We start from the raw sequence: 27,182 nt of genomic DNA, 5'->3' as shown, positions 1-27,182 counted from the left end.
TTCTCAGGTCAAATTAAATCATCACCACCTCTGTTCTTGGTTCCTCTTCTCTCTGTGCTCCTCTCTCAGCTCGTCATTCTTATGCAGCATTAGTGGGACTTGTCTCACCTTCTTCCTTTTTGATCTAAATTCCTTCTGGACAAAAGTCTGACCTATTTAGATTGGTATCTTAGGCACCTGCATCCACCTATCAGCACACAGTAGGAGCTTCAGAAGCATTTGTACTGGCAGCTGTGGCAAGTGGAATGAGCTCTCTAATCTGTCAGGAGCTTTTCTCCAGCTTCACTCCTAATGGTTGTATCTCCTTACAAGGAGCTTGATAAACCCTTCAAACACTTATGACAACAACTTAAGGACACCATCTCTGATGGTATGTTTAGAGCAAATTTGGAGAGAAGAGTACCTTGAATGACATTGTCTGGGTGGCCTAATTGTTCCACATGGGAGAGACTGGCCTTGGTTACTTGGCCCTTTGAGGAGTTGGGGTCATTCAGAGGAGATAGGGTGAATAAGACCAGCATACTTGGGGGAGACTAGGGAGAGGAAAAAAGGCTTGAACTGTTCTGAAGTGATTTGGAAGTGGAGAACATGCTTCTCAGGGTGGTATCAGTAGGAAAGAGGTTCCTGCCCAGTCCTGAGGAAGAGCTGAGAGCCTTGGGAAGTTAGGAATTTGGGGGCCTTAGAAGGAGGACCTGAAATGCTAGGGTAATAGCTTTGGCCTCTTGTATTTGGCAGGAGGATTCCATACTAGAAGTTTTGAAGGGGTGGGGTTAGGCACCAAGAGGAGCAGGGGGACATGGGAAGGAATTCTGGATGTGAGCTCTCCTTTGGGTCCTGCCAAATGGCATGCAGAGGGCCTGCATTCAGATTGGCCTTGACATTCTAAGGGGTAGCAGAGTTTCAGCTGAACCAGCACGGTAAAGGGTACTGCATAGTTAGAGGTCTTGGCTAAGAAACTCAGCCTCTTGGGGTTTCACTTTCTTTATCTGACAAGGTGAGCAGTAAAGCAAGTCATATCCCTTCTGCCCGGGTCAGGGTTAGCCTGAAACTTTGAAAAGAACTGAGCTGTCCTGCAGGAGGCAGGTGGCCAAGGACAAGGCTTGACAATGCATGTCTGGAGGGCTTGAGAATTGTTCTCTTATCCAGAGAGAGAGATTCATTCTGCAAACCCTGAGAGAGTTACCTTGCCTTTCTTCTTGCCTGCTTTGGGTTGGAATTCTAGAAATGACCTTGACTTTGTGGAACCTTTCCATCTCCCATCCTATCCTCTGAAGTGGGGCCCCTGGCTTTGGCCCACATTCTCATTTCCTGTGGCACTGGTCTTGTTTGCTGAGAGGTCCTCCTAGCCATCTGACCTGGGTCTAACCCGCCCAGGTGAAGCAACCCTGAGTGCATGGATCCTGCCGTTTCCATCCTCTTCACCCTGTCTACCCTCAGCCATTTTCCACATGGCCCCTAGTTTCCCCCATTGCTCATTTGAGATGGCTATGTAGTATCCAGTCAAGGACTGTCTTCAATAAGCCATGAACTTGTTATGGAGCATTTACATGGTTTCTAATTTTTGCTCTTCCAGCTAATGCTACATTAGACCATCTTTGTGTATTATGGAATCATTTTATTAAGTTGGCATTTATCTAGCTAATGGCAATAACCCAAGATTCAATAGAGAATCAGATTTTGCAAGAGGAATGTTGTGAAGATACACTAAATTTATTTCAAACACTGGAAATCATCTTTGTTGTATTTTTCATGAATGAAGAAGCAGGATATAGTAATGTGAAATTAGGTATAAGAGAAAGGCTGCGTATATATGAGAAATTTGTAATGTATTTGTTAAGTGGGGAAGCAAGTCAATAAATCCTCTGAAGGAGCAATCTACCTGTGAAAATTTGAAGAATTCTGTATCCCTGCATCTGATGCTTTGATTAAAACAATAATGAAATTTTAAAAACCAGTGATCCCTTCTTAGGATGTTTTAAGAAATGCCTGAAAACAATGAATAATTAATAGCATTTTTGAGGAGAAACCATATCTTCTTCAGTGAGAATGGGCTTGTCAGGTGCCATTAGCAGTGGAGGTAGGCTTGCAGACTCGCTGAAGGAACCATTAGGAAATGACTGTAGCAAAACTGACAAATGGACATCACTGACTCGGCCTCCAGTACTGTTTTGAGTCTGAGATGTGTGCAGGCTCTGGGATGTTGGGAAGTCTCCTCTGACCTGCTCCTTTGCTGCTGCTGTTGTTGTTTTTATTGTTTTAGTTTCTGGTTATTTATCTAGTGGCTCTAGGCTTTGCATTTCAGTTTAATCTAGCAAATGTTTGCTGAGTCTTTATGCCACATAAGGTTGCAGGCATAAGATTTGGGGAGAAAGAACACAATGCCCCCTTGTTTCTGAGGTGCTCATGACTTGGGAGTGGGAAGGGCAAAAACAAGTTTAAAGCTGATGATTACTCAAGGGAGATTAAGAAAGGGACCCTGGCAGACATCAGGCCCATCTTGTAGGAAAGGGAGGAATTCCATCTCAAGGGGGACAGGGGAATTGAGATGAGTTTTATGGAAGTAGTTGGTTTTATTGACACCTGAAGGACAGACTGAAATGGAGGCTGGACATTCCCTGTAAGGTGAAGGGTCTGAGTAGAGAATATGGAAATGGAAGGACATGGGGCTGGTTGGGATATGGTGGAAACATTGGACATATGTACTAACGGTCATCAGGGTACAATGGGTATCAGGTGTAGTTCTAAAAGGTTTATTATGTATTAACTCATTTTAAACTGCACAGTGACCCAAGTGGAGGACTATCATTTTTTCCATTTTATAAACAGAAGCAAAAACTTGTAGCAGTTAATGAACCAGTCAAGATCACACTGCTCAACCCAAGGTTAGACACTTGTATGGTTGTAGAATCTGTGCTGCTAACCATGAAAACTGTCCTGCCTCTGATGTGAGGAAGAATGGGCACTAGACCAGAAAAGTGGACAGATACCACTTTTAGGCTTAGAATGTCAGCATTTAGGGTGTAGAGCTGAAAGAGCAGGCAGAAATGGTCATGGGAGGGATTGGAGAGTTCGGACGGGGAGGTTAGTAAGAGCGTGAGGGGCTGCAGGACGAGTCCTGAGGGGTCTGTCAGCAAGGCCCAGGCTGCCGAGTTGCAGCAGGTGAGCCCAGAGAGTAGGTTTGGACCAAGGAGAGAGGGGCAGGAGCCTCTCCTGACATGGGTGCTATTCACTTGGGGAGGAGCACAGCCATATGGGCATCATGTCCTGATCTGTGGAAGAGGCACGTGTGACAGAGGGGACAGGTGAGAGCTGGCACTGCTAATTTGGCAGACCTGGTGGCTTTTCTGCCGCCTAATGACTTTGAAAGCTGTTTTCTGTGCTGAGACACAAGTGTGACTTCCCCCATCTGAGTGCTGTGGCAATCGCTATTTTCCTGGAAAATTGGGCCCATGTGGGCTCTGTGTGTGGTTATTTGAGTTCCATTTTTATAGCCTTATTACCTTGTCCTCATGATGTAAGAAGCCTCTCTCTCTTCTCCAGCTTCACTGTGAAATTGTTTCTTAAAAGGCACAAAGTGTCTCTCATCATTTGGGTGGTGCTCTCTGTGCAGCCGTGCTTCTCTGCAGACAGGCACACACTTCTTCTCGCCCCATGCTAGCACTCCTCATCAAGTTTCTCTGATCATTGGCAATTTACAGAGTACTTTGAGGCAGCTCTTGAATCGCACCACCTAAGTGTGGCCAGTTTTCTTCTGGAAGTAGTTTGTGCACATAAATACCATTCAGCTCCTTTCTTTGAAATGTCACCCTAGGGGATGACCCTGCCAGGCCTGAACCCGGTCGGGTCCTCTTGGCCTGAGTTGATAACAATAGCCATTAGCATTTAGGGAGTCTGGGCTGTTACCAGGCACTGTGTGAAGGGATTTATGTTCATGACCTTAATTATTCCCAATCCCTATGAGGTAAACTACTATTACTTATCCAGTTTTACAGATAAGAAAATGAGTCCTAAAGGAATGGAGAGACAGTACCCCAAGGTCACACAGCTAGTAAATCCCAAAGCCAGGTCTCAACCAGATCTGTCTGACCTTGGAGGTCATGTGCTTGTTTCATTCATTCAACAACAAATGATTGTCTACAATATACTGGGAACCTGTTAAAGACTTAGGGTATACAGCAAAGAAAAAAAAAAAGACAAAAATTCCTGCCTTCTAGCCAGGCATAAGTGGGTAGTTATGGGTCCATCACTGGAAAGGGTGCCTGTAGGAATTCACATAGAAGCTGGACTTCGGATGGGAATTGACTCTGCTAATTGTCCAGCACCTCTTTGCCCTTTGTTCTTTGTGTGTTGGTACCAGAGAGACATGGCTGCCTACAGCTCAGTTGGAACCCCAGTGAAGGGGGAGCCCTTTCTCTGCATCTAGCTGTTAGTTCAGAGGAAGGCTCTGATTTGAACCCTGCCGGATGATGTGTCTATCCTTTGGGTTAGTGGACTGCTGCCAGGGAGGAAATATTGTAATGTGGGCTAGATTACAGGCCCGTCTTTGTTGGGGAAAGCAATCTTTTTAGAAAGAAGCAGAGGATACATATTTGGGGAAGATTGCAAGACTTTACACTTGTTTACTATACATAGTTTTTGAAGAATTTATCCTCTATCAATGCAGGAACTCTTTGTAGCCTTTTAAGTAGGGAACTTGATCAAGTTGGGTTTTTTTAAAATCACCTCCAGATGCTATATGGAGTTATGGTTGGAAATAAGTGACTGGAGTTAGGCAGGCTGGTTAGGAGGCTGCCAACAGGGCTCCAAGGAGAGCTGCTGCGACCTAAGCTAATTAGTTCTGAGTACTTTCTATTGCACTTCATCCCCAACCACAGCATCAGTGAGGGGGCAGGGAGAGGAAAATGTTCTAGAGACAATTTGGAAAACCTGTCTTGGTGACAAGTCAGAGGCTGGAAGAAGTGTTTAAGGATGGTTCTTGCCACCACCAAAAGGGTAAATAAATATTCTCTGGAAGGCTAGCCTTATCATTGAAAACTAGTGGCAGCAGCCTCCACATACCTTCTTGCTTCTTGAGATAGGTGACTTGCTGCGCTATCCTAACTGGAAAGGGAGACTGACTACTTGCATGTTCCTCCCTTTAAAAAGTTTGCATTCTCTGAGAAATCAGAAAAAGGAGACAACTGTCAAGATTGCCAATGGAGACGTAGATGGGGGAGGAGAATACTGCCCTAGAGGTCCTGCTGTCTCACAGCATCCCCAGGGTTATAGTTCTACTTTAGGCTTTTAAGGAATTTAAGCAAAGAATGACATGATATGACTCAGGTTGTAAACAGATTTCCTCCTACTAAAAATAGACTGTAGGTAGGGATAGGAACTTCAGCAAGGGTAGAAGCCGGGACCCAAGTTGGAGGCTATTGCAAAAATCTAGGATGGTATGGTGGAGTGGTGAGAATGTTCATATTTTGAAGGTAAAAACCAGTTTGGGTAATGACTGGAGATGGAGTGAGAAAGAGAAAAGACAGGAAACATTCCCAACCTTTGACCTAGGGATGAAAGGTATTTCAAACTGAAATGGGCTAGATGCTCTGAGGAACAGGTCTGGAAGGAGGTCAGGGATCTGTGTCAGATGTGTTAAGTTTGAGGTACACAATGTGGTCACATAGTTTTCTGTTTTGTTGACTTCTGACTTTGGCACTGCCGCTGGTGTACAGTCAGGGAGTTTCAGAGAGGGCCAGGCTTTGGGAAAATCTGAGTGAGCATGATCATCAGCATGGCAGTGATATTTGAATTCATGAACTAGGTGAGATCACCAAGGGAGTGTCAGTGAAGGGATGCGACCAAACAGGAGGTGAGAAGAGAAGGAACAACCAGGGAGGTGGGTGCAAAACCAGAGAAAGCTATCCCTTGAAACTGAGTGAAGAGAGTGGCCAAGCAAGAGGGAACAAAACTGGTGTCAAAACCTGCATGTGAGGATTAAGGCATGACCCATTGATCCAGCAACATGGAGGACAGGCCAAATGCATGCTTTTGGATGTAAGCTTAATATTACAAAGTCATAGTGTCCTGTCCGGAAGGAGAATATAACTGTGAAAAAAATATATCATTTAGGATTAATCAATAAATCTGAGAAAGATGTGAAATGTGAAGATTGTGCCATTGGAATTCTGCAGAAGAAGATAGTATTTCTGTGGAGAGGATTCAGTCAGATTCATTCATGTATTCATTCATTCATTCATTTTACTAAAATTTATTGAGTGCCAGGGACTTGGTGGGGGAAGGCAGTTATTGTTTAATGGATATAGAGTTTCCATTTTGTAGAGGAAGAGTTCTGGAGGTAGATGGTGGTAGTGGTGATATAACAATATGAATTGTACTTAATATCACCAAACTGTACCCTTAAAATGGTTATGATTATAAATTTTATGTTATGTGTATTTTGCCACAATTAAAAAAAATGGCAAGGGAAAATGCACTTTTTTCTCCTCCCCCCAATAAGAACTTGGTTTGGGATATGATGTCTGAATGAATGGCATCCGGAGAGGGAGATATTGTGGAGAAAAGTGAAAGAAGACATCCAAGTAGAGGGAATACTGAGAGAGGACTGTGTGTTTGCAGACTGGCTGTCAGTCCTGCCTCTCTGGTGGTAGGGTCCCCTGAGGAACCCATGCCAGCTGAGGTTAGTTGGTGCAGGCCAGGCTAGTCGGTGCAGGCCTGGTATTCCGGCTGTGGAGCTGGGCTGAACCTCGATTCGGGAGCCTCTGAAGGTTTCTGCCCAGGGGAGTGTCATTACAAAGGTGTGTGTTTGGATTGATCTTTTTAATCCTTCCTGGTAAACTGTTGCCTATTCAAAGTAATAGAATTGAGGCATGCATGCATATCTGTAGTGAAAATTGTGGCCTAATAGAAGCTTAGGTACCCAGGCATGTGTTAATAATGAATTGAGTAGATTGTTTTTCCACTCTTTTTGTTTTTGGTACTAGGGATTGAACCCAAGGGTGCCTAACCACCAAACCATATCCCCAGCCCATTTTTATATTTTATTAGAGACAGGGTCTCACTGAGTTTCTTAGGGCCTCGCTAAGTTGCTGAGGCTGGCTTTGAACTTGCAGTCCTCCTGTCTCAGCTCTCAAGTAGTAGGGATTACAGGCTTGCACACTGCTCCTGGCTTCCATTCATTTTTTTTTTTTAACAGATATTTTATTGAGGACCATCTAAATGCCTGTGGTATTCTGGAAAGTGGGGATAAGGGTTGGAGTGAATTTAACAGGTCTCTTGTCTTGAAAAGTCTACAATCTACAGAACCCCATTCCTAAACAAGAAATTGTGCCATGTGCTTTACCACACGTGTTATCAGAATTCAATGGGAGTTGAGGGGAGGGGCTACCTGGCCTGCCTGGGACATCCAGGAGACTTCCAGAGAACATCTAATGAATTTGAAGGATAAGTAGTGATTGTCCAGGCAAAGAAACAAACATGGGCATCCTAGGAGAATGGTCATTTGAAACTTAATGCACATTGTGAATTTAAAGAAAATATCTATTTTCTTTAAAAGCTAAACTCTCTATTTCATTGACTTTTAGGTGGTGCTGGCTAGTGTGTATGCTTTCAGACCCAACTTTGACTACTCAAATGTGGAATCCTAAGCCTTCGTTGGTAAGTTTGTTTGATGCTTTCTTACAAATTATGCTGTCAAGGATTGGTATTTGGCATGAAAGGCAAGGTAGGTATCATTGGCAGGTAGGAGCTCTGTGGAACTTCCTAAGCCTGGACCCTAGAGAGACCTATTGAATAGGCCAAAAGTATACACAGGAAAAATGGAATCTTGTTATAGGTTTCTGTCATAGATACAGAGAGGGAAGCTGAAGGTAAGGAGAATTCAGGGTTGCAAGGGATGAATATAGTTGTCATCATAAAGAGGTGGAACTTTGGTTCTGTTTTGAAAATAAAAATAATTTGGAAAATATCCAGGAAAGAGTGAAATAAAATTTTCAGTGCTTGAGCAAATGGGAGTAAGGCATAAAGAAAGTAAGCTCAGCAATGGACCCAAAGGAGCAAAAGCTTCATTCAAAGGAGTCATGGGCAAGGACTTGATTTACTGGCACCTAATGTCTCTAGCCCACAGTCAATAAACTTTTTTTTGTAAAGAAACATATGCTAAATATTTTTGGCTTCCTAGGCCATGTAGTCTCTGTTCCAGTTACTCAACTCTGCTTTGGTGGAATGAAAGCAGCTGTAGATGATATGTAAATGAATATGTATGACTTCATTTCAGTAAAACCTTAGAGAATCAGATGATGGCCTGGATTTGGCCTGCATGCTCTAGTTTGTCAACTCCTTTCTATACCCTGAGTGCCAGTCTAAGGCACTTAGACTTTTTCCTGAAGGCAATAAGAACCCTCTAAAGTTATTTTGATCAAAGAAGTAAAACAACTGAGGTGATGTTTTAGGAACATTCACTTGATAGTTGGGCAAGAGGCATGGGGCTCTGTTAGAAAGCAATAGCAGCAATCCCTACGTGAGGTTATATGGCTAATAGTAATGAAAGCAATGACCTATAGAAGAGATATTGTCAAGGGGCAACCAATTGCATTTTTAGTCTTTTTAGACTTTGAAGACAGCAGTCAAAGAAGATAAAAATTTAAACTTGGGGGTTCACAACGGTATCCTTGATAGAAGTGTGGATGTTGGGGGTGGAAAAGAGGTGGTTTGGTGCATCTGGTTTTAGATATGTTGAATTCAGGCTATCAGGATTCATCCACAGGAAATGTCACAGTAGATAATCAGAAATGCCAGGTTAAAGCCTGGTCTGAGAGGGTAAAGTCTGGATATACAGAATGGAAGCTATAGTTTAAATAAGTTCTCCCCAAGATAAGCAGAAGGCTGAGACTGGGGGAATGAGCATAACTTCAGAATGGGAGGAAGAGGGTAGAAGAGACCCAGAGGCCATGGAGGAGAGAGCCCAAGAATGGAAGAGGACGGGACAACAGGGACCAGAGAGAAGAGATCTGAAGGAAAAGTGCTGAATTTGTGGCAAGGTCTTTAAGATGGCCTTGAGGACTGTCATGTCATGAGAGGGAAAGAAACCAGCTTGCTTGTGGTCAGACGTCAATGAGAGATAAAGAATGGAGATATTACTAAATAGGTCACTCATGGAGTCTCTCATGGAGACTTGGGAAGTCAAAGAAGGTAGACATGTAAGATTTAAGTGTTTGCATGTTAGAGTAACGTTTCTTCCCTTTGGAGGCAGGCAAAACATGTTGTGACCAGTTCTTATGCCTTCTTTGGAGTGAAGCTATGTTTGGAGGTTTGTGTGTACACTGGGCTTGTGATTGTGTTCTTAGACTCCCTTTGAGGTGTGGTGTTCATAACTCTGCCACAACTTGCACCATGGAATCTGGCCCATGTTTGGACTTTTGCCATAAGACAAGATGTGATCTGTTGGGTAAATAGTGCATTTACACAAATTAGAGGAACAAGGGAGTGGACCAAAAATTGAAATAAAATTTCTTACTGTAGAGTCCTTAAAATTATGGGGAATTTGGGACAATTCATCAAGTCATTCAACAACATATCAATTTGTGCTCTGGAGTATTTCAAGTGTATACTCTGTGGTTTGAATTCTAAGTAATTTTGAATATAGCAGTTAGATATCTAACAGTAAAAGCAAAAAGTTAACCATTGGTATGAAAAGGTTAACTGGTTTGTGGCACCATTGATGAAACACTCATCAAGTACCAAGTACAGTGCTAAGTACTCTGTCTGTGTCATTTTTTTCATCTTATAATGACCTATGATGGGAGATTTAGTATTCCCATTTCAGCAATAAGGAAATCAAGTCATTAAAAGGTTGAATAACCAGCCCAAGGCACAGGGATCAGAACACAGGGTCTATATGACTCCTGGTTTATGCTGTTCCCTGTTTTATGTCACCTAGGTCTGGAATTTCTCCTCCTACTTATGTTAGAGGTAGATTTAGCCCTTCAGGTTAAAAATTGAGAGGACTATACTGTCTTTTAAAAGGGTAAAAGAAGTTTGGGAAGTCAAATTGTCCTCAATTGGTGAAAGTGGCAGGACGGGCTTGGACAGGAAATGTCAACAAAAGGCTTGAGAGGAAGATTCCAACCCTAACTCTATGGCCATTGCAATGTATTTTTTATTTAAACACTTCGTGTTTTTCTCTGCTCATCTCCAACTTCAAGCTTCAGAAGCAAGGTACTGCTTTGTCTGCTCACTGCATCCCCAGTGTCTACAGGCAGAATTGGACATGGACTCTGCCTGTTCATTATTTGTTGCTTCTAATAAACCAGGTGATTTGGGACTCAGTGCTCAGCCTTTGTGTGCCAAGCACTACTCTCCGCCCACAGTTGCAGAGGTGACAATAGGACAAAGGTCTGTCATCAGGAGGCAGACATCCTAGGTAGATGAGATGTCTAATGTGACCTCAGGCCCACCTCATGGTGGGCAGTGGAGTGTGGTGTGAGGTTGGAGAGCAATGAGACCCAGGGAGCTGGGAGGTGGTCAGGAAAGGTTTCTCTGACCAGTGAAGCCAGGCAGCAGCAAGCCTGTTAGGGGAAACAGGAAACCTGGTGGGTGACTATTGGCTTGTCAACTGAGCCCTCAATCTTTCTTTCTTCAGCTGCTCCCTCCAGACAGGACTCCCTCCTGAATCCTCACCTCTGACCTTCCTGTGTGACCTGGTCTGCTATCTCCTGGTTCCTCCTCCAACCTCACAGACCATGACCTCTGAGGCCTGCTTGGCCTGTTCTGTCTTTTTGTCCTTGGGTGTAGGTTTAGCTTGGTCCCTCTCAGGTCTACCCTGGTGTTTTCTTGGGTGAGCTCATCCACTGCTCCTCTGCCGAGCAGCCTTGCTAGACTGCCTCAGAGTCAGAATCTCACCCAGAAACCCTTCCTAGCTTTCTGCCCCCGGGCACCTCAGATCCCTCCCCGCCCTACCTTAAGTGCCCCCTGTGTTTTGCTCCTCAGGGTGCTGGCCCTGGTCTGTGCCCCTTTAGTGACTCTCCTTCAGAGTTGTCTATAACTTGTCCTTTCCCCCATGTCCTATTCTACTACTTCATCCTGAAGAGGCCCATCTTCTGATTTTTTCAACTCATTTTTCTTCTTTCCCCCAAAAACTCCTTTGTTAGGATCATCATTTGGATTTTTTCTTATAGTAGCCCCTCCGTTGGTCATCCTGCCCATCTTTCTCCTCCTTCATCCCACCCCACACCTTGCCAACATGATGCTTCTAAGTCACTTATCTCATCATGGCTTTCTCTCTTTAAGACTCTCCAAGGCTCCCAGTACGTACAGAATAAAAGCCAAGCCCTTCCGGGAGCTTTTCATAACCTGGCTTTTGGCCACCTTCCTCATTCCACTTTTTCCTAACCCCACATTTCCAGTCTCAGTCCCAGCCACCCATAGTCTCACCTCTGGTGACTTTGCCAGTGATGGTCCTCTCCTGGAACACCTGACCCTGCTCCTCATCTAGGTGACTGAGTTCCATTTTCCCCTGGCTCTCTTGGACACCCCCCCACACCTGGAGATGACCTTCCTCCTGCCTCCCAGAACACCCTGCAGGGCTCTGTTGAAAAGCACTTATCAGAGTAGCTGTTGACTTTCTTATCTATAAAGCTCAGTAACTGAGCTCCTTAAGAATGGAGAAACACACACACATGCATACATGCACAGTCTTTCTGTTCCAGTGCCAACCTAGTGCACCTGGCTCAGGAAGTGTTGTTGAAAGAGTGAGGATAGCAAAGGTCTGTTTGTGCAGCCAAACAACAGATTTAAAATGCGATCAGATCCACTTGGAATTGGAGGTTCAGTGACCATTGAGTTGATGGGGCCAAACCTCTTCTCAGCTTTGAGTGCAGGCAGTATTTGTGGCTGCCTGTTGTATCTCCCAGCTTAGTCAATGTGTGCTGAGGAGTAACACGAATATAGGAAGGGGTTCTGACCCAAGGTGCCCAGGTCAGTGTCCACATTCCCCATGGGAGCTAGCACACCCCACCAAGTCTATGGTAATAAATTCACATTTTCATTGGAGGCCTTCATCTCGACACTAGTTGTCTCTTTCACTTCCTGCTTCGGCACAAAACTGGAAGTTGTGCTAAGAACACAGCTTTTATTCAGGGGTTTATAGTAAGCTGGGAAGACCTCCCAAAAGACTGTCATCTGGCATGGAGGGTCCTGCTGACCAGGACCCAGCTTTTCTTGCCTAGAAATTCTTCTGATGCTGTCTTCCCTTGCAAGGGACTTCCCACAACTGTTTCTTCTACATGGAATGTTTTTTTCCTCTGGGTTTGCCTAGCTTGTGCCTGTTTGCCCTCAGATCTCAGCTGATTTGGTAGGAACCTCCCTTAACTTCTCTGAAGGGAAGGCCAGGTCTCAGCATCACCTTCCCATGCTGGTAATCCCGCAGATTACCTGCTGCTGATGGACTGCTTATTGTCAGAGTGCTTGGTGTTTAACTACCTCTTATTTGTGGTTTAGTAGATGGTGGCTGGGGTGAGTGTCACCATTATTATCCCAAAGACACCATATAAGAAAACTAGGGTCCCACCTGACAAAGTCTCTGGCAAAGCAGGGGCTGGTCCCAGTGCCAGCCTGTACATGCATGCTCTTGTTCACTTGTATCCTACAGACCCTCTGTCACACATTCCAGCAGCTAGTCCTCTTGTACCTCACTAGTGCTCATCACAAAAGTCATCTTATGTTTGCATTTATTTGTGTGGTTATTAGATTAAAGAGTGTTTGTTCCCTGCTGGCAGCCCCTGTAAACCCTGGGATAACAAGTGTACCCAGGATTCTAGGTAGGTGCCCCACACAGAGTTGACTGACAGCCCCGAGGGAACCTCACACTCACCCATGCCCATTGTATCATAGCGGTCTAGGCAATAGCCCGTAAAAGAGCCTCCTCAGACCCTCCACTTCTCGGACTCTCCTATGTGCCTGGGGATTAACCCACAGCCTCACTTGCTTCTTGCATCAGCGTTCACAGTGGTAAGGAAGCAATCTGTGCCATGGTGGGGTCTGTTCTTTTTGCTCACATCCCTGTGCCCTTTTTCACTACCCTGCCAGCCCTTGTTGTCCATCTGTAAGGACATGAACCATTTGGCCATCCTGTCAGGACAGAGCCAGCTGCTTCTCCTCTGGTGTGTGGACCTTCATACACTCTGAGGATGACTGACCATCGCGGGTCATAATGACCTGTGTGCCTGCCGTCTTGTCCTTCCAAAGCCTGTCAGGATCAGACCAGCCTTGGCCTTTGGTCTCTGTAGCAGGGCAATACCTGGACAGCCAGGGCTCCGGTCTCTACAGAAGGGGTAAGGGAGAACCTAAGTTATTACCTTAAGAGCGGCTGCTATGTGATGCAGTTTGTATGTACTGTGTGTATGTTTATCTTGCATGATGTTTTACTTGCATAATTTATAACCCTGCTATATTTCTTCTCTTAGAGGTCTAATGTGCCACTAGGAATAATAGACACATTATAGCTCTTGGCTACATAAATATTTTCTCTCTCCCAATCCAAGGACACCTCCTCCCCATCCCACCCCCCAACTTGTATCTCAGGGACCTCTTTACTGACTTGTTGTGACTGTTAGATCCCTGTGACTGTTTAGATCACAGTGATGTGAAAACTCTATCTAGACTCAGCCAGCTGGGCAAGGACTGGGCAGCAGGGTAAGCCAGGTCCCTCAGGACACCCTCACCAGGCCACCAGGGCCCTCTAAGGGCAGCCTGGCTGAGCTCCAAATGACTCACACTGTTTTTGAGTGGAAAAATAAAAACTTAAAAATGGCTTCCTGCCAAGTGGGGAAAGTGGACAATGGGGGAAGGAATGTAGCCAGGCCCTAAGGACATTTGCCAGCAACAAACTGAGATGGGCTTAAAGCACAGATGCCCCCAAGACATCTCCTTCAAAGGGCACTTGGCTCTGGTGCAAGACCCACTTCGGACATCAGCTGCACACTATCACAGGACCCAAGCACACCATCAGGCTCTCTAAACCCTAGGGTCCTCATCTGCAAATGGGATAGAAGGAGTGACCTTTATAAGTTTCTGTATGAAGGAAATGAAAATGTGCTTAGCACCGTGCCTGGCATGTAGAAAATACAAATACCTAGTATCTGCTCTCATTGCTATTGTTTTTAAAAGTATTATTGTTGCTAACAGAGTAAGACTGGACAAGAGATTACAGCCCTAACATGCACAAGGCTGCAGTGAGCAAGTGAGATGGCAGATAAAGAAAGCGCTTTGTGAATCACAGATTATATCCAGATATTATGAGCACAATATATCTGCTGTTGTTTTGGCTTTGGAAAAAAATGACTGAGCCCCAATTTATGATGTTGAGTCTAAGTTCTCTGTTGTTTTTCTTTTTGTGTTCTGAGGGAGGTTTGTCAGGCAGGCCTTTATTGGAATCTTTCCCATTGGCTGTGTGACCTACATTGGCAATCCCGGGTGCCAAATGCCTGGACAGCACCTGGCAGAGAGGAGCATTTCAGTGGTTGATGCTATTATTTAAAATTTTTTATGATAAACATTTAATACTAATAGCAACTTTCTTTTTACAGCGTTCAATTATTATGGTTATCTTTCCAAATTGATATGTGAAGGTAATTTTTGGTTTTTACAGTTGTATTCCAGATGTATTTTTAAGTTTATTTATTCCCCCCAGCATTGGTAGACACTCATGTTGTTCTGATCTTTTGCCATCACAGTCATGTCTGCTCAAGAAATTTTGCACATACCTGTGAACTTTTTTGCACAAGATTTCCTATGGTATAGATACATAGAGAGGGGATTTTTTGACTTAAGCCACTTTCCTTTTAAAATATGAATACATATAGCCACTTACCCTCCAGAAAGGCTGTACCAATTCATGCTCTTTCCAGGAGCATCCTATTGTGGCTTTGATAATCTAGTTTTTGCTTCAGCACAAACACAAAAAGCAAGTTTTAAAAGCACACAAATATGCCATAAAAATGACATATTTGTCTTAGAAAAACATTTAAAAATACATGAGTTGGTGGATTTAACTAAAAGATTTCATATCTTGACATTGGTGATGGTTATCATCCTGCAATTTGACAAAAATGTTCCCCAAATATTGTAATCAGTTGTTAATTATCTAAGGATATTATTTGTGCCAGGAAGACTTTGAAAGAATCATGGCTTCCATTTTCCTGCCATCACAGGTTTGGCTGGCCCTTCCCAGCAAGACCAGAACTATCAGCACCTCCGTGGAGTCAGCACTGGAAGGGGCTGGACCAGGGAGGGCCAGACCTTAGGCACAAGAGACCTTGGGAGCAGGGAATCGCAAGTCATGCTGTGTGGTTGAGACAAAGTTTTTGTCCACAAGATGCCACAAAGTCTCCTTTACTGAGCTGGGGGTAGGAAAAGGAAAGGGAAGTGATGTTCCCAGACTTCCTGTGGCCACTTTTGTTCATGGCTTTCTCCTAGAAATGTTAGTGTTTATGTTCATGTTTTCAAAGCTTTCAGGAAGGATCTGAAAATTCTTGACCAGAGGCCCTTCCTGATTTCACATGGCTGAGAGCTCCTGGCCCAGGCTTTCTCCTTTTCCACAGAAAGGACAGATCTGGGAAATGGTCACTTCACCACTACTGCACATGACATTTTGAATCCTGCCTTCTCTGGAGGCCTCCTGTCCTGCATCTCTGAGTTGGTGTTTGCCCTTTGGCCACAACTCCTCAGCACTAACCTCTTATGAGGCTGCAGTAGATTTGATGCCTAGATCTTCTAGATTGCTTGCAGCTTCGTTAGAACCACCACTGGGCAGTTCTGGTCCAGAGGAAGGAATTTGGAGTCAGACCCTTGTTCAAATTCTGGCTTCATCATTTTCACTGGCAGCATGACCCTTTGCTGGTGGCCTCCCTTCTCTGAGCCTCAGTGCACCCTTCTACAAAATAGGGACAGTATTTCTATTACAGGGGCAATTGGAAGAATGTATCAATAATATTGAAGGGTGTGTTTCAGATGTTCAGCCACAGGATTAATGCTCTACAGTGTGAGTCCTGTCTCATCTACTGAAGTAGAGAGAAGATTCTCCTCTGGGGACTCTTCAAACTGGTAGCTACTGGCAAGGCATCTTGAGGTGAGGAAGGCTACCCCTTGAGTACACAATTCATATTCTCAGGAGCTCAGTATTTGGTAGGGAAAACCCAAAAGGCAGAGGACAGTGTAGTGTGCACAATAATAGGGATTGACTATAGAAAAACATTAATTCTCCAGGTAGGGTAGGATGGAAAAGATTATCAAGCAAAGTGGGCAGGGGTGGTATCGAAGATTGAATAAGAGTCGGGCAGAGAAAATAAAACCATAATAATTAATAGGTAGTTCTATCCATTAGAGAAAAGGTAACATTGATTTTTGTTGTTGTTTTGGTACCAGGGATTGAACTCAGGGGCGCTTAACCTCTGAGTCACACATCCCCAGCCCTTTTTTATATTTTATATAGAGACAGGGTCTTACTGAGTTGCTTGGGGTCTCCCTAAAGTGCTGAGTCTGACCTTGAACTCACCAATTTTCCTGCCTCAGCCTTCTGAGCCCCTGGGAGTAGAGGCCTGCACCACCAAGCCCGGCAGTACTTCTTTTGACTCTTGCGAATACGCTGGTATATTCAAATTCAGCTCTTCTCCTTTCCCTTTCCCTTTTCCTCTCACTCTGCCTTTCCTTCTCCACCCCACCTTAAAATACTCAGCAACTAAAAATTTCTTAAAGAATTTCCTTATGCTTCAGTAAGTCCTCGAGGATGCTATTTATCCTACTAAGATTTTACAAGAGCTTGGATATAGCTCTTTTTTTTTTTCAACTTTCACATTTTTTTAAATTTATTTTTTTTAAATTTTTTTATTTTTACAGACTGCATTTTGATTCATGGTACACAAATAGGGTACAACTTTTCGTTTCTATGGTTGTGCACAATGTACATTCACATCATTTGTGTAATCATACATGTACATAGGGTAATATTGTCTGTCTCAGTCCACTATCTTTCCTTCCCCCACCCCCCTCCCACCCCCATTTCCCTATATACACCAAAGTGCCTCCATTCTTCTCTTACCCCCCCTCTACCCCTTTGCCCCAATTACGTATCATCATCCACTTATCAGAGAAACATTCAGCCTTTGGGTTTTGGGGTTTGGCTAATTTCACTTAGCATGATATTCTTCAGCTCCATCCATTTACCAGCATATGCCAGAATTTTGGTTCTTCTTATGCCTGAGTAGTATTCCATTGTGTATATATGCCACAGTTTCTTTGTCCATTCATCAATTGAAGAGCAATCCTAGGTTGGTTCCATGGTCAGATAAAGCTCTTTTTTTCCATCCCCTTTTTCTGCAGTGTACATAAATTCTTTTGTTTGCTCAGTGATAAACAAACTACCAACCATTAGCTATTTGCTGAATGCCAGGCATATGTGTCATCCCACTTAGGTCCTCAGGACATCAGAACCTTTGTGAAAGGAGCCGTGCATTCTTTGTACAGATGAGAAACTGAGGCTTAGGTTAATACACTGTTACATTGGCAGTGAGTAAGGGAGTCACCAGTTCAATTCCAGGACTTTTCTTATCCTGTGCTGCCTGCTGAGTGTCCTACACACAGTAGGTGGGCAACAAACGTTTGTGTAAGTGCATGAGAGAGCTGCCGTGCACCAGTTTGATCTGTGGTGTTGGTTTTGTAAACCTTGTGGTGCAGTGACAGCTACCCAGTTCCCTGAATCACACAGCATCATAGTAAAAACAAACCAACAACCAAAAAACACTATATCCCGTTCTTCTTGCTTTGTTTGTAAGATACTTTAAGCAGAAAGGTTAGACTATTAAAATGGTACGTTTTTGCTTTTTCTGTGCCCCTTAAGAGAATGCAGCCAGTGCTCCAAGCCTCTGTTCTTCTGGTGACGCCTCAGTAATACTGGCAAATCACAGCCCCTCACCAGAACCATGTTTCCATGGCAGTCTGGGGCCCCTGTGGTACACAGGATCTTGCACGCTGTAGGACCCTGCGTCATGGAGTGAGGCTTTGGAGTGTGTTGGTGTCTGGCAGACCTGGCTGTGAATCCTGCACCTCCCAACTCTGTGACCTTGGGGCAAATCACCTTCCTCTCTGATACTTCTTATCCTCACCTGTAAAGGAGGGCTGATAGGCCCTGCTTCCCAGATCACTCTCAGGATTAAATAAGAAGGGAGGTCAGCTTCCTTCCCTCTGCCTTTGACCTCCTGGAGTGTTGGTTCTGGACTCAGTGGGAATTTCTGCAGTTCAAAACCTGAAACACCTCCATCAGGTGCAGAGCTCATGACACCTCATCATGCCCTGAGATTATCTGCTAAACTCTTAGATTCTCGAGCTCTTTCTTGTTAAGCAGCTCCTCCCGGGAAGATGCCATTCTAACCCATTGAGCTTCATTAGTGCCTCAGTGGTGACAGTGCCGTATTTTTTTCACCTTTTCCCCTTGCAGACAGCAGCTGCAGCGTGAGTCAGTTTGCACATATGTAATTTCTTTTGTTCCTCTTTGCACCGAGGAAGACTCCATTCATCTAGTTATGTTGCCATGCTCAGACTTCATGTTAGGCAATAGGGGTGCACAGGGGAATAGGCTTACAGCCTCTGCCCTCAGGAGCTCCCAGGCATGAAAGGGGTAAGTGGCTCAGGTGGCACCAGGGGTGTGCCATCCCGAGGTTTGCACCAGGCTGCTGTGAGAGAAGGGAGAGGGGCACTGGCTCTCTCTGGGGAGTCAGGAAGGGCCTTTAGAGAAAAAATGATTTTTGAGCAAGGCTTAAAAGGTGAGGAGGACTCTACCAGCTGTGGAAGTCCAAGAAGAGCATTCTAAGCAGAAGGGACCACAGGACAGAGGCCAGAGTCCTGGTAAAAGGTGACACTGGGTACATGTCTACAGTGGGGCCCAAGTAGTAGAGCTCCAAGCTGCCACTTTATGATGGTCACCGATATACTGACAAGCCCCAAATCTTTGTTTCCAGCCTGAATCTTCTTCCTGAGCCCTCAACTCACAAACCCACTGCCCACTCAACAGCTATCCTGTGAGGTGTAGTGGTCAACCGGACCAACGTAACTAAGCAGAACTCTTAATTTGTTCTTAACAAGAAAAACAACCTTCCTGCTCCACAGTTTTCCCCATCTTATGTGACCCCACCCTGGCTCAAAAATGTAGGCATCATCGCGGATTCTGCTGTCCCTCCTTCCCCGCGTTGTCTGAGTGCAGTTCTTGACAATACTCCCTTCAAAGCCCCCTCAAAGCCACCGCTCCTTTCCACTCTCGTCCCAACCTCTACCTCAGTGGCTCTCTCCACTTCCCTCTGGCCTTCCTGCTGTCATTTCCCAAGCAGGCAAAGCGCTTTTCAGAAGAAGAGAAAGTGCTTGTCCCTTTCCTCCTCAGAACCCTCTGGTGGCTTCCTGGCATCCCTGGAGTAGATTCTAGACTTCTTGCTATGGCTGCCAGCCCCTTCACTTCTCTGTTCTCCTCTCAGCACTTCCTGCTTTGCTTACTCCTCTTCAGCCACTGTGTCTTTCTTGCAGCTCCTCTTTCTTGCCCTGGGTCCTTGGCACTTGCTCTCCTCAGCCAGTTGCTTTATCCCACACATCTTTGTCTGGCTTACCCTCACTCCATTCTGGTCTCTGTGTAAGTGCTGTCTTTCACCTGTCTCAAAAAGCACCCCTCTGTCGCCAACCCTAGCAATCACTCTGTTCTTTTGCCTTGCTTTATTTTTTCTTCATTAGCAACCAGCACTACCTGACTTTATATTATATACCTGTCTCTAGTTTACTGTTTACTCCTCTAGAATGTAAATCCACAAGGAGGGACCCTGTCTTATCCATTGCACACACCATCCCAGAGCCTGAAACAGAGCCTGGCACACAGATGGTGATCACGAAACATTAGATGGGTGATGAACAAATGAATGAGTTAGCGCATGCCTGCATGCAAGCTAAGACTTTGGGATTTATTCCATAGGCATTGCAAATCTAGTAGACATCTTTCAGGAGGTGAGTGAACGTGGTCAGCACTTTATTTTAGAAAGCCAGCTGGTGGCAGTGCGGGGGCCGGTCTGTGGGAGCGAGGCAGCAGAACTACTTGAGAGGCTGTTAAAATGGTCCAGGAAATTGATGCTGAGCCTGTGCTACAGGGGAGATGAGCGGGTAGATGACAGGACCTGAAGACCTCTGAGCATCTTTAATTCTAGTGGAATAAACTTGGTGTAGTGATTCCTTTACAAGAACAGCAGGAGAGCTAAGCTGGCCATACTTGTGATGCTTTTCTTACAAGCACACACAAGCCCTGGGGTGCATGTTCTGTGCATGCAGTTGGCACTCCAAGGAGCACTGGGAGCTGCCTTGCAGCCCCCCACTCAGGCTTTCCAGAAGAGTGTGGTCAAGGAGTGCTATCAGTGAGTGGGGCTCTTCCTCCTGCAGGTAGGCCCCTTGATCCTCACACATTACAAACCCAAAGGCATTAGTTCTTTCTTGCAGTAGCTACATTTCTCCATATTTGACTTCAGAATTGACTTGCTCTAAAAATTATCTCTGTTTATTTTTCTTTTCTTTTTTTTTTTTTTATAATGCATAGCTTCTGCCCAAGTTCCAGACTGAGCTCATTGATAACTAGGGATTCAATATCTCCATCTCTTAACATGCCCAGGAGCAAGGCCTTGGCTGCCCGCCACCCACCCTGCTGCAGTCCCAGGCCATCAGGCCACCAGTGCACACATACTCCTGGTCTTGGCATGGCCATGCTGTCTGGCGCTGCTTTTTTTGGGACTTTCTGGGCTTGAATTATTCCTCCTGATAATTCAGTCCTTTCCAAATTTTGATGAAAATCCTTTCACCTCTGAGTAAATACATTTTTGCCCATCTTGCTGAAGTGTCCCTCTGTGTCCCTAATGGAGGGATTGTCATCCCCATCTCTTAAGCCTTGGTCCAAACCTAGTGGTGCTTGCTGAGTCCTGTGAAGTGAAACACTGTACCGTCTGTACAGCAGATGCTCACCTCCCACCTCTCCTCTCCCTTTCGGAGGTCCCCATGATGTAGGAAAGACAGGAGCAGCTCTATTGGAGAGCTTCCTGTGTGCCGGGCATCCTTCACATGTGTTCTGTCTAGTCCCTAGCAATTTGCAGGAGTGAGGATTACTTTTTTTTTTTTTTTTTAACAGATGAAGCAGCTGAGGTTGGCAGTGCATTGGAGCTTAGTAGTTAACAGTATGGACTCAGAGTTGAGCAGACCCAAGTTGGGTCCCAATTAGCTCTGGCCCTTGAGAATGCCACTTAATCTCTTTAACTTTCTTTTTCCAGATCTGGAAAATGAAGATAATATAGAGAGGGTTCATAGAGCCGCTGTGAAAATTAAATGAAATAACATATGCTATTTTGTAAGTACATAAGTGCTTGATTACTGTGTTTTAAACATCATGCTGTTAGTAAATAACAGCATATTGCAGATATAGTTGTCATTGTCATTGTTATCATCACCATCACTGTCCCCAGGCCACACAGCTAAGATTTAGGTGGAGCCCTGCCTGGTTCCAAGGCCTGTATTCTTTTTCTGTCCCACTATTGCTTACAAGTTCATCTTGCCTAAGACTCTCTGGTTCCTAAGTGGCTCTCTGTTCTTTTCTGATGCCATTTGTCTCTCTCAAGGCCACCAGCTTAAGCTAAGACTAGCAGTTTCCTTTAGCCAATGACCTCTTTTCATTCTCTGGCTGAGCAATTTCCAGCGGCTAGACTGGGCAAGAACTTTGACAGTCTTCCCTGTTTACCGTCAAAGCCAGGGGTCTTCTGGTGTGCTTTTTATATCATCCTAAATAAAGCAGCAGCAGAAAGGGTTGGCAGATGCTTCTAGTCATTGGGGTTCACAGATCTCTTTGTGCATCTGGTGAAATTTACAGACCCTCTCCCCAGAAAAAGATGCATATGACAAATACTCATAAGCCCAATCCTGTGGTGAAACATTTACTCTGAAATCCCCCAGGGATCCCAGTTGAAAATTTCTGATCCTGAAGGTTTAGGTGCCCTTTTGTCCTCATGCTGCTCCTCATTTGCAATCATGCAGCACTTCACATTTCTGCAGGATGCTGGTAGCTGAGGACTGTCAGGCATCCTGGTAGCATTGGAAATACCTGTTTGATTGATAATACTTGCCATTTTGCATTTATTTCTCATATCTTGAGAAATGTATTCACACAGTAGAACTGCCCTAGCCATATGGACGAGGTGTACCTATTGACTTGCACATAAACTCAAGCCATAGCCTGCATCTACCAGGCAGATGGGATAGATTTTCTTGGCCCCAAACATCAGACTGATAGGACTGTTACTGGGATTTATAGATTATAAAGGGGGATAAACTTAACTTCCACTGAATTTAGTGTTCTCAACTTTCAACTCATGTAAATATAAATCTCTGTTTTCTAATTTATACATTTTTTTGAAATCTTAATTTTAAAAAGTATACTGTTTTTCCTTTTTCTTTCTTCCTTTCCTTTCCGTTCCTTTTCTTTTCTTTGCTTTTTTCTTTTCTTTGCTTTTCTTATACCAGGGATTGAACCCAGGGGTACTTAACCACTGAGCCAATCCCCAGTCCTATTTGCTTGTTTGTTTTTCATTTTGAGACAGAGTCTTACTAAATTGCTTAGGACCTTGCCAAGTGCTGTGGCTGCCTTTGAATTTGCAATCCTCCTGTCTCAGCCTCCCAAGCTGCTGGTATTATAGGTGTGCACCACCGTGCCTGGCTCTTCTTTCTTTTTTTCTCCCAATTTTCAAGGTATGGGTTTAGGAGAAGACAGATTCCAAACACCTTAATTCTTCATCTCGAACTTGCTCATAGGCCTCTTCTTGGAATCTTTCCATGAATCGTGGAATAAGTCTGCTTTTTCTAACAGTGACAGCAATAATGAATGTTATTAACCATGGAAGAAGGCCCCAGAATCCCTTCTCCTGCTCTGGCTATGGTGCCAGTGCTTTCTGTAGGAGATGGGGCTAGAATTTTTTTTCTTTTTTTTTTTTTTTGTGGTGCTGGGGATTTAACCCAGGGCCTTATGCATGTGAGGCAAGCACTCTACCAACTGAGCTGTATTCCCAGCTCAGGTCTGGATTTTTATTGTATAAACTTAATATGTTATATATTAGATCATTTGATACAGAACTCTTTATTTCTTTGTTATTATTTATTGGCACTGGGAGTTGAACCCAGGGATACTTTACCACTGAGCCACATCCCCAGCCCTTTTTATTTTTTATTTTGAAACAGGATCTTGCTACATTACTTAGGGCCTCGCAGAAGTTGCTGAGGCTGGCCTTGAATTTACTGTCCTCCTGCCTCAATCTCCTGAATTGCTGGGATTACAGGTGTGTGCCACTGTATCTGACTACAAATCTCTTTATGATGAATAAATTTTCATCCAAAGCTTTTCTTCTTTGCCTTTTCTGAATTATAAAAGCAATAGACGCTCATTACAAAGCCAAGATTAGGACTGGGGATATGGCTTAGTTAGTAGAATGCTTGCCTTGCCTGCACAAGACCCTGGGTTCAATCCCCAGCACTGCAAAAAAAAAAAAAAAAAAAAAAAAGTGACAAAGCCAAGATTAGAACTTTTAATGCCTTGGTTTGAATTCCAACTTCATCAGTTATTAGATGCCCAACACTGGGCAAAATACACACCCTTTCTGAGCCCTGATTTTTCTCATGGGATGGGAATTCCAGTAGTTTCACCTCATGGCATTGCATGAGGTGGAGGAAGCATGGTCTATGCATTGCTCTTCCAGAGGTCTGGCATGGATGAATTTCTTCATGGGCCTCCACTGAGCACCTGCTAAGAGCCAGAGACTATCCCAATGGCTCTGTAAACTGTCAAGAACAAGACAGAATTTCTGCACTCCTGATGCCCCCATTCTAATCAGAGCAGCCACAAGTACACAAGATCATGTCAGCAATCAAGGAGTTAGAGTCCAGGGTGATGTGGGAGTCATAGGATGCACCACTTTAGATTGTCAGCCAGGGAAGACCTCTCTGAAGAGGATCAATGCTTTGTGCCCCTCCCCATCCCAGGTATTCCAGGATTCCTGCTTTTAAAAATGCTACCCAAGTATTCTTGGTCCCATTTTTGAATTTGGAAAATCTGACTCCATAATATACATTGGTTTTCTTTTGGGGGGTACTTGTTCACTAAGTCCCCCCCCCAATTCAGAGTTGAGTTCCTGGGGTACCATGTCCTAGGGCCCTGTGAAGGTCTTGAGTGCTTCTCTTGGACTAGTTGCCCAGTAAGCCAACAGTAAATGAAGAGCCTCCTGCTGGGAGGGAGAGTGATTTGTTTCTAGCCAGGACCCATTTTGCTCAGTGCTGCTTTGAGCATTCTGGTTACTAAGGAGCTGGAAGTGATTTCTCTCTCAGTACGAATGTGGCACACTGCAATCTCCTGATTGTTTGCATGCAGTTCTTTAAGGGTTTGTTGTGGCCACACACACAACTGGGTTGGATGGGCAGTCCCAACTGGTGCACTGGCATTTGATCTTAAAAGCTGCAAACCCAACACCTGACACCAACCACATTTCCCCTCTTGAGGTGTGGTAAGGACTTTAAAACAACCATTTCAGCCTGCTGCTTTTAGCAGCAGTGACCCAAACTGTTTAGTGCGGAAGCTGTTTAGAAGGGCAGGCTGCATCCGACTCACCTGTCATGTTGATAGTTGACCTACTTTTGTTTGACCTTGATTCGCACAATACAATTAGAGAAGCCGATCATGAATGCACTTCTGCTACCAGATTTTAGTTCAACATGTGATAGCCCAAGATCTTAAACATACACATGACCCAGACAGATGGGCAAGGTGGTTAGTTTTCACTAGCCTCTGAATTGTAATTCTATCACAAGGAAAAGGCTTAATTTCGAGAACATGGGACAATTATTTGAGACAAGATACTATGCCAAGCAGCAGGCCTTGGTTCCTTGCTACAGGGCAGCTTAATCAGGAAGTGGCCTAGATGGCTGCCTTTCAAGTAGGTCCTTGCAGTAGCTTGGCAACAGGCACAGGGTCATAATTGGAAGAATTTGGCTCTGAGTGTCTGTGGGTGTTTACAGTGCACTATAGGGCAGGGCTTCTCTTATTATAGAATATTTTGAGCAACAAGCGGCAGAAGGCTGAAAAGCCACTAAATCTCGATTTATTTTTAACAAATTCCATTTTTCCCCTCATCCCAGAAGGAGGACTGAGTTATTAAAAAACAGTAAAAAATACATCATTGCAGAGCATGCCATATCTAATTATGGGGTTGCCAACGCCGGCCTGCAGCCACATTTAAGGGCTTTCTAAATCAGCCATCCATTCAATCTGCGAACTTATATGACTCCTATTCTTCATTTAGATGTAGAACAAAATCATTGGCAAGTAAGGGCTGATCAGAAAAAGTTCTTCCCATCTAAATTAGGAGATGGAAGGTATAAATATAGAATAGTGTACTTATGTTCTCAAAGGGAGATTAAATCATTCTTCATTGTCCATTATGCTTAGCTGCACAAACATGCATCCCAGAGCACTGAATGCCCACTTTAGGATTCTCACTCATCGCAATGGCGGGTCTGTGCCACCCGGAGGAGCTGTACTGTGCTGTCTCGCTGAGCCCAGCCCTGAGTTATTACCCCCATAGTCAGGAGAAGGCCTGGATTTGTGCATTTTGCCTGTGTTCTTGTGGTGTGTGAGACCTGGGTGAGATTTCAGAGGCCCTCTGCTTCAACCCCACCTTACTGTAAGTGGGAAGCTGAGTTTCAGAGAGGAAAATACTGCCCAGGGTCCCACAGGGAGTCATTTTAAGGGTGGACTAGGGCAGTGGGCTCTGTGTTTTTCCTGACAGTGCCCTGCTGTGCTGAACTTGGGAGACAGTAGATTAAACAGATCTTATTTCTATACTTCAGAGTTTCATGGTCCCAGAAGACACAGACACTGAGATGATCCAGTAGTGGCCATACCATAAGGAGACCAAGTTTTGTGTGTACAACAGATTTCTTAAGTGGTGGAGAGGGTGGGAGCGTGGAATTTCAGAATCCATGTGTTGGATACCAAGGCAAAGGTGGCATCAGTTGATCTCTGGCCCGCTTGGAGAAGTTTACAGATGCTGTAAAGGTCTCTGATGGGAAAGGGTGCAGTTTGCTGAGTTGGAGGAGGAAGAGAAGGAGGGTACAGCAGGTGGTGAGTGGCAGTGAAAATGAGCCCTGGGACTGGATCATTGAGGGGATTTCCTAGGAAGTCAGAAGGGAACAAAGGACTGGGGCTCAGCCAGGGGCAGTTAGCCTGGGTTCCATGGGATGCACTGCCCCTTACAGGATGGCGTGGAGGTGGCCTGAGCACTGTACTTCCCATCCTCCCCTCCAGCGGAAGAGTAACTGATCCTGGTGGCCTTGTTTCTGACTGTGGTAGCCAGTGCCACATGTGAAAGCGGGCATGTGAGGTGGAACTGATGTCCGTCTCTTGCCCTGGGCCAGAGGGGCTGTGGGTGCTCATTTTCCTCCTGAGGCTGGGAGGGGCAGACAACCTCCGGAAACCTTCACGGGGGAGGACGGACTGTGGCGTCCCCTCCTGGTGGTGCTGGAGAGCAGTGGTTTTAGAGGATGTGAGTAGGCCAGGCGGGGGCTGGTCTGGACCTAAACTAAGGCTGTAGCAGTCAGCCAGGAGAGGAGTCAGTGGGAGAGAAACGCTTGCAGGAGAAGAAGCAGCAGTGGGATTTGGCTATAGACAGCCAGCCAAACAGAGTGAAGGACATTGACACGCTAGGACATGAATCGCCACTGCCGAGGAGGTAGGAGGTAGGGATGGAGGAACTGGCACAGTGGCAGATCCAGTAACTTGGATCAAAAGCTGGGGCCTTTGGATTATTGAGTACATTCTCCCTGAGAAGAGGAAGACCATCTTCTTCCTCAGTGAGATCCTAGCCAGTCTGACCAGTTGTTTTCAAACATGTCACCAGGCCTTGCCAGATGGCAAATAATTAAATGAGTACACAGATATCTCTAAGGCCATGCATATTTCTTTCTAATCTTTTGATACTCATAGCCGTCTTTGAGTTCTCAGAGTTGAGACTGTATAAATTAGCAGGAAAGTATATAGGAAATAGTTGGAAAATAGCATATGAGCTATAGTTTGGGAATTAAATTTTTTC

General features: G+C 44.8%; 1 protein-coding gene across 10 annotated transcripts in view; it reads left to right on the top strand.

The window, feature by feature from the left end:
* The window catches only part of Bmal1 (basic helix-loop-helix ARNT like 1), a 99,407-nt gene that overhangs the window by 19,638 nt on the left and 52,587 nt on the right, over positions 1 to 27,182 (top strand). For 9 of the 10 annotated variants that reach the window (XR_007103825.1, XM_047515737.1, XM_047515734.1 and 6 more), the window contains exon 2: positions 7,581 to 7,653. The gene's annotated coding sequence lies outside the window, so the exon portion shown is untranslated. Of the gene's footprint in view, positions 1 to 7,580; positions 7,654 to 21,329; positions 21,407 to 27,182 lie in introns of all 10 variants that reach the window. The other variant, XM_047515735.1, reaches the window with a different exon arrangement.

Source organism: Sciurus carolinensis, chromosome 11 (genome assembly GCF_902686445.1).
Source record: "Sciurus carolinensis chromosome 11, mSciCar1.2, whole genome shotgun sequence".
Classification (NCBI taxonomy): Eukaryota; Metazoa; Chordata; class Mammalia; order Rodentia; family Sciuridae; genus Sciurus; species Sciurus carolinensis.
Note: the sequence above shows the minus strand (reverse complement) of the source record. Positions and strands in the feature narration are given on the sequence as shown.